This window comes from Amblyomma americanum, chromosome 10 (genome assembly GCF_052857255.1).
Source record: "Amblyomma americanum isolate KBUSLIRL-KWMA chromosome 10, ASM5285725v1, whole genome shotgun sequence".
NCBI classification, from domain to species: domain Eukaryota; kingdom Metazoa; phylum Arthropoda; class Arachnida; order Ixodida; family Ixodidae; genus Amblyomma; species Amblyomma americanum.
In genome coordinates, this window is record NC_135506.1 from 11,438,132 (window position 1) to 11,445,782 (window position 7,651).

Genomic DNA, 7,651 nt, shown 5'->3' on the forward strand with positions numbered 1-7,651 from the left:
CGTGCCTTGACTTCACAGAGCCACACAACATCGACATTTATACTGACTATGCAAGCGCGAAAGCTCGACTTCGATCTCCACGACACACAGGAAAGAAGCCATCGTAAGCGTAAAATAAACTAGTAATCAGGCGAAATGGTGTAGGGCTGTTACATGCGCCCATGCCAGCAGCAGTAGTAGTAGCAGTGGTAATGAGTGGTACTGTTAGGCGTAGTGGCCGTGGCAGTGCCACTGCTTATGCCGGTAGTAGTGGGGGTCTTGATATGCACTGACACCCCAATAACGGCAGTGTCTTAAATTGTTAGCCCCTGAAAGCCGCGTGGCCTAGTCCATACTCGACTGAACCCGAATGGCAATGCGTTCATTTGAAAATAACACATAACGGTATGTCTGTGGCGACTTGGGTAAGTTCCTTCGGTACATCTAATAGCTACATACAGGGTATTTCATTTTATATCTTACATAGTGATTAGGAGAAAAAATGAGGCAGTAAATTAGAGTGAATTATATATTTAAATTATTGTTTGCAATAACCCTTATTGAGGTATATCTTACCAAACTAAGAATGCGGCGCTCTGTAGTGACTGAAGCCGACTTATTTCAAAATTAAACACTCGTTAATTGCCGCATACCTCCGCTCCGTGTGGGAGGTTGTAACAAAGCTCCTGCTGCCCTGTAGTGCTTGCGGTTCATGCGCTCTTTGCTGCTGCATGAAGCAGGTAAGATCAGCGTCGCTGTCGACGGCCAGGCCACAGCACGGCAGGCAGGCAGCTGCTGCTGCTGCTGTGTGTGGCTGCGCGAACCGCTGCTTTCACGGCGCACTTGTCTCCTCTGCAACCCGCGCAGCCCACGGTTTAGTCGACGAACACTTATAGGCAAGCGGCGAGAACGCGATGAACGAAGAAAAAATACAGAAAAGACCGCGAAATAAAGGAACGAATGAAAATCGAAAGAAAGGCAGCAGGCCTCGAGCTGCTGCTGCTGACGGCTGCGCGCATGGCTGTAATACCGTACGCTTCGCGCGCTGTGCTCGGCCAGCAGCGACACCCCCCGCTGTTCTGCACATGTTGAGCGCCTATGCAGCCTGCACGGACTGCCTGTGTTTGTGTCTCCGTGTTTGTGTGTGTGTGTGTTTTCGTGCGTGATTCAGGAAGAAAAAACAAAGACAGGAGGCAGTGGCAGAGACAGCGTCGTGAGACGGATGGCATTAAAACAGGAACAGCTTGTACGGCGGGGAAGGGGGACGCCAGAAGGAACTTTACCGCAGGACAAAACAAGCGTGCTTGTTTAAATAACGCGAGATTACTGCAATCATTTGTCATTAAAGGCAAGTTTGACTCTCGGCGCGTGACGCCTGATGACGCGTGCGGAAACATCGCATTAGAAGCATGAGTGGAGTTTGTGTAAACCCTTTGCGGTGCCATCATGGAGTAATAATAATAATAATTGTTTTTTGTGGGGAAAGGAAATGGCGCAGTATCTGTCTCATATATCGTTGGACACCTGAACCGCGCCGTAAGGGAAGGGTAAACGAGGAGTGAAAGAATAATAATAATAATTGGTTTTGGGGGGAAGGAAATGGCGCAGTATTTGTCTCATATATCGTTGGACACCTGAACCGCGCCGTAAGGGAAGGGATAAAGGAGGGAGTGAAAGAAGAAAGGAAGAGAGGTGCCGTAGTGGAGGGCTCCGGATAATTTCGACCACCTGGGGATCTTTAACGTGCGCTGACATCGCACAGCACACGGGCGCCTTAGCGTTTTTATGGAGGAAAAACGCTCATCATGGAGCACTGCCAAGAAAGCTTGCACGAAAAGAGACGCAAAATCAACAACACAGTACTTGAACTGTTGAAATTCGTTTTAAAGAGAATACTTTCGTACTTCTGGATACTCTGACCTAATAAACACGTTGTAGATGTGCTGTCCACAGTGGACATCTTGGTACCAGTCAGAGTCACGTGACCGATAAAGAGTGTCATTTTCAGATTAGTACGCCAAGCATTTTCTCTGTACACTGATGGCTGGCTTTCAATAGGTGTTATCGATAGGGCTGCCACCACTAGATGGTTAGCCAGAGTGAGGAATGGATGCGAATGAGTGCGTGCTCGCCGCTTTCTTTCTGAAGTCGATCAGTACACCAGTTTGACGACATCAGGCCACTGTTATGTTCAGCCTTCAGGACGGTGACAACTTCGCGATTTTCAGTTGAAAATTGATTTTTAGGGAAAAGAAATGCCGTAGTATTTGTCTCACGTATCGATTTTCAGTTCAAAATTGGTTTTTTGAGGCATGACCAATTTTCAACTGAAAATAGCGCAGTTATCATCGTCCTGAAAGCTGAACAGACCAAAATTTCGCCGCTGCTACGCTATTTAAAAAATTAGTTGGTTTTTGAGGAAAATAAATGACGTAGTAACTGTCTCACTGATCTCGGTGGACACCCTAACCGCGCCGTAGGAAAAGGGATAAAGGAGGGAGTGAAAGAATAAAGGAAGAAAGAGGTGGTGGTGGTGGAAAACATTTATTCAAGGCTATTTAAAGGAGAGAGTGGGGACTGGCCTTAAGGGCCAGCCCCTTACAATTTCTAGGAGGGGTCCCTAGTCCCGGGACCCTGTGACTTCCGCGGCAGCTCGGGCCATAGCGACGAGAACTCTTTGGCTCTCTAACGTAGAGTAGCCGAGCAGGGCAGCCTCCCAGCTCTCTCGGGTAGGTGAGGAGAAAGGGGCTAAGCAAGGTAGAGGGACATGCCCACACCACGTGGTACACGTCCGAGAAGGCGCACCCACAATGTGGCACTCCCCGTTGAAAGCCGGATTAAAATATTGCAGCACTGCCGGGCACACAGTACCGTGTTGGTATTTAAACGAAGGAGACAACGATCTTCGCTTTTTGGTTAGCCCCTTTCGCAGGGGGATGAAAGCGGCTATGCTGCGTTTGATATAACTGAATAATTTCTTCGTAAGTGATAGCCGGAATATGTTCTGATACCTCAGGCGGCGAGTGTCGGGGCGATGCCCCAGTGGTTGAGCGCCCGGGCTGAGGCGTCTGCAGCCTCGTTTCCATCTATGGACTGCGCTCTTTTAATTTGTTTTCACGTAAAAAAAAAATATTGTTTTCCTTTGGGTGGGCATGAAGTGAATGTAGATACCATCAAGAGCGTGTTCGCGGCAATTGCGTAGCCTACGTTTGGAGCAATGCAGAGATAACTGGAGATGACTACGAAGGGTCTTTGTGCTGCACTGAACTGAACCTGGCTGATGGAGATGATGAAACAGATTAAGGAAGAGGAAACCTACAGACATGGTGTGGTTGTAGGTACAAAAAGAGGGCAACCCTGCCTGCGCCACGGATGTATCGCGTATAGATGCACAGCAAAACGGTTCGGTTCACTCCATGAGTCTCACTTACTTGAGGCCTTTATAGAGAAACACAGCACCCGCAGAGCAATACTTCTTCAGAGGAGTGGAAGTAATAGAGAGTTTTAGTTTCACGCACGTAGAGGCTTCACGTACGTAGAGCTCTTACGGGTGATCAGTGCGCATGCGCAGAACGCAAAGGGTACGCGCGAGTCTCACGTACGTACGTGAGATTCGGATTTTTACGTTGCGGTCTTCGCGTTGCTTGCGTACGTAGCGTTGACAACATGGCGGCGCCCTGCCCGCCCGCTTCACAGCGATAACACCTTCGTCGCTAATCCCTCGAGGCGATATCGTGTTCTAAACGGCTGTATTCGCCTTCGATTTGCCCATTCTTACCCTCGCATAAAGTTTCAAGCGACAAATAGCTCTTGTTTTTCAGATATAAGGGCGATTTCCCAGCTGTTAATCCTGACGAAGTAGCATTGGTCGTCGTCATAGCAACGGTCTCGCGAGATCTCGAACTGAGAGAGCCCCAAACCAGCCAAAGAATAGGCAAACCACCAAACAGAAGGGCAGACCGAATGGCTTGGCCTAAAGACTTGTCTTGGATGAATTAGGCTAAAACCAGTGTCTGTGTTTGTTAGTAGATGGCGCTAGGAGTAACGCGCGGCGTGCGTCGCGTACGTGTAACTATAAGGGTATCAAACTACCTGCGTGCAGGCTACGTAGACTTCTCACGTTTGCGTACGTGAACCGTCTACGTACGTGAAACTAAAACTCTCTAATATTCTCCAGAGCAAAACTTTGCAAGTTGTTCTTATACGTTCGATTCGATGGAAGTGAAATTCTAGAGGTCCCTATACTCTGCGATGTCAGTGCATGTTAAAGAACCCCATGTTGTCGAAATTATTCAGAACTCTTCACTACGGCGTCCCCTCATAGCCTGAGTCACTTTGGGAAGTTAAACCCCCATAGACCAAACCAGCTAATATGTTTTAGGTGATCTCCCGAACAAAAACTTCTAAGTTCTAACACATTCGGGGTGATCTTCAGAACAAAAGCTTGCAAGTCGTTCTAATATGTTCGGAGTGAAAATGTGAGCACGAGCAAGAACCACATACAAGATCGTGTCAAAAGAATTTCAAGGCAAACTACATGAGCACCACCCATACGCCCTTGCCGTGACAACAGACACAAAAATCTCTGTACTTTCTGTCTCTATGGTGGTTGCCATGATTTCACGTGCCGCCGCGAATTTACATCCTCAATATGTATGAACCCACAAGCTTCCCGGTATCAAGTCGAACGTCAACCTCGTTACTGACTGAAACGCGTTCGTAAACCATTCACATCGTGGATAAAGTGGAGATCCATCCCATGAGCGTATCGACGTCCACTCCGCACCACCGCCCGTGCGACACGGTGCGGTGGCTGTTACACCGGATGGAACCGGAGCCTGCCACCGAACACACTCGCACCGCTGACACCGGTCAGATGGATGGGCCCACGGAGAGCCGCACACGAGGCGACCGCAAGTGTGCAGCCGCCTCTCTCCTCCTTCACACAGTGCAGGAAGAAGAAAGGGAAAGAGCGAAACGAACAGAGCGAGTATAAGGGCCCAGAGAAACGTTTGTGCTCCGAGAAGAATCCATCGGAGAAGACGATGACGGAGCTGTAAGTCAGTGTTGCGAAAAATAAAAAAGAAGTCACAGGTGCTTTTGGGCTTCGAAACCTGGAGCGAGCAACAGCAAAAAAGAATAGGAGAAGGAAGGGCTTGCCTTTCTGATCGAAAAAAGAAAAAGAACGGAAGAACGTACGCACGAGAAAAAAACAGCCTATCGGAAGCAATGCAATGACGGCAACAGTTCCCTTTCTTCGTCTCCCTCTCACTTTATTCCTCCCTTTCCTCCTTTCTTTGCGTGGGCGCTTTTCATATCTATGCAGTTTGATGAGTGTGAAGTTCGTGTCTCTTACTGGCAACCATTCCTGCCTCGGTTCCCCCTAAACAAAAGCGAGGCAGGCTAAGGAGACGGAACGTTAACTAAACGATGCCGATGAGACAGGAATAAAAAAAAAAACAACGAAGGAACAATATCGTTTCGAGAATACGGCAGGCCTCCGTTCACTCATACGCACGTCAATGGATGGCGAGGGAGCCGACCAGCAGCAAGCGCGGTTAGCCATTGATTTGTTGCCGACGGAGTGCAACTATTTGTTTCGAGGCTCGCTTCCCTGCAGTAGTGCATGTGCGTACTGAAGAGCTGACGCCGTGAACAGATTCGCGATCTCGCCGTTCACTCCGCGCCCGTCTCGCCGACCTACAACATATTCGCCCCTTCTTTTTCGTTATTTTTCTTATTTTTCTTCTTTCCTTTTAGTGCCCGTTTACTGTGGTTCCGTTTTATTCGATTTTGTGTGCGTTGCTTATAGATTCCTGCGTGTTCCCTTCTTCATCTGCGAACTAAACTCCCGACTTCTTCATTGCTATCGCTCATAGAATCGCGTGCTCTGTTTTTCCGACTGGCTGCTCCCGTCGTCTCGGTTTCTCTCGATTGAGCTGTCGACGTTGCCATCTCTTCATTTTTTTCCTCGCCGATACGCTCACGCATCCATAATAATATACGTAGCCCGCCCGCGTAGCTGACGCCGCGGTCCTAGGCAAGTATCTCGAGAAATCGTCGATTTCTGCTTTTCCCTCGGAGTACTTTTCGTCTTTCTTTGCTTTCCTTATTTTGATCCTCGATGCACCTGCGATCGATCCCTCAATGCCTGACTTATGCCCTACCGCTGCTCTGATGTCTGCACGCCGGTCCTGTTTTCCGCTGCCAGCTTTCGTTCCGTGGATCTATCCCGCTCTAGCGCAGACGAGGCGATCGTATTTTCTTTCGTATGAACTTCGTTTTTTTTTTTTTGCCTCCTTGCGGATCAGTTTCGCAGAAGTCAGTTGGGTTCTAGTTTCTGACATTTTGCTGTGTCTAGGGGGAAATTTTCTCAAATTTGCGTTTTCGCAAAAAACTGTTGCGCGTCTACGGCTTGCTCTAGTAGGGGAGACGTTTCCGCGCTGTCCCTCACACGTCTGCGAACTGTAGCCACGTGACCAGCAGCCATTGTAGCGCCAATAAACTACATAGGCTACGAAAGCACTTCACGAGAACTTCTAAGCAAGTTTCTGTGTGGTCAGCGTTGCTTCTTTCTGGCCGAAGCCTCGTGACGAAAAAAAGAACAAAGAACGCTTCGTTAAGGAAATAAGAAAGAGGCAGAAAGGGAGCGAATACACAGGCATGGTGCGCAGACCGCGCACTTGTCTCTCCCGCCTTTCACCCTATCCTTCATCTCTTCCCTCACTGAACAGCTAAGGTACCCTCCAGAGGGAGGCAACAGTTACTGCACCTTTCGTTTCTTCACAACATCCTCGTCATCCTCTCAGAGCACGTGATCACAGACAGGTCATTCTTATTGGTCAGGAGGTGAAGACGACTGAATTTTTTTAGTGTGAACCTGTGGCCTGTGTTTGTGTGCGCGTGCGTGCGTGCGTGCGTGCGTGCGTGTGTGTGTGTGTGTGTGTTGTGTGTGTGTCGTGTGTGTGTGTGTGTGTGTGTGTGTGTGTGTGTGCGTGCGTGCGTGTGTGTGTGTGTGTGTGTGTGTGTGTGTGTGTGTGCGTGCGTGCGTGCGTGTCGTGTGTTGCGTGCTGTGTGTGTGCGTGCTGTGGTGTGTGTGTGGTGTGGTGTGTGTGTGTGTGTGTGTGTGTGTGTGTGTGTGTGTGTGTGTGTGTGTGTGTGTGTGTGTGTGTGTGTGTGTGTGTGTGTGTGTGTGTGTGTGTGTGTGTGTGTGTGTGTGTGTGTGTGTGTGTGTGCGTGTGTGTGTGTGTGTGTGCGTGTGTGTGTGTGTGTGTGCGTGCGTGCGTGCGTGCGTGCGTGCGTGCCGTGCGTGCGTGCGTGCGTGCGCGGTAATGCTCGAGCATCGTGTGCTAGAAGTTATGAACGAGGCTATCAGCATCAATGCTTCCCTCGTCGCAAAAATGTTAGGGATTTTTTTCAAATGGACGGGACTGCAGAATGACTAAATTTAGCTAACTTTAGATTATCTGAATGTCAAAGGACGCACGGTAAAACTGGGTAAATTGTTGGGCAATAAAGAGCAAGAGAGCAAAAAAAGCAAGAGCAAAATAAAGTGCAAAAGTTCGAAACCGGTCCGACATTTGCCAATGCAGCATTTTGACCGCGTAAATATTGGGCAGCTTTGCCCTTAGAGTTTTAACTTTTGCGTGAATTTGTCCTCCAGCACGCCTCC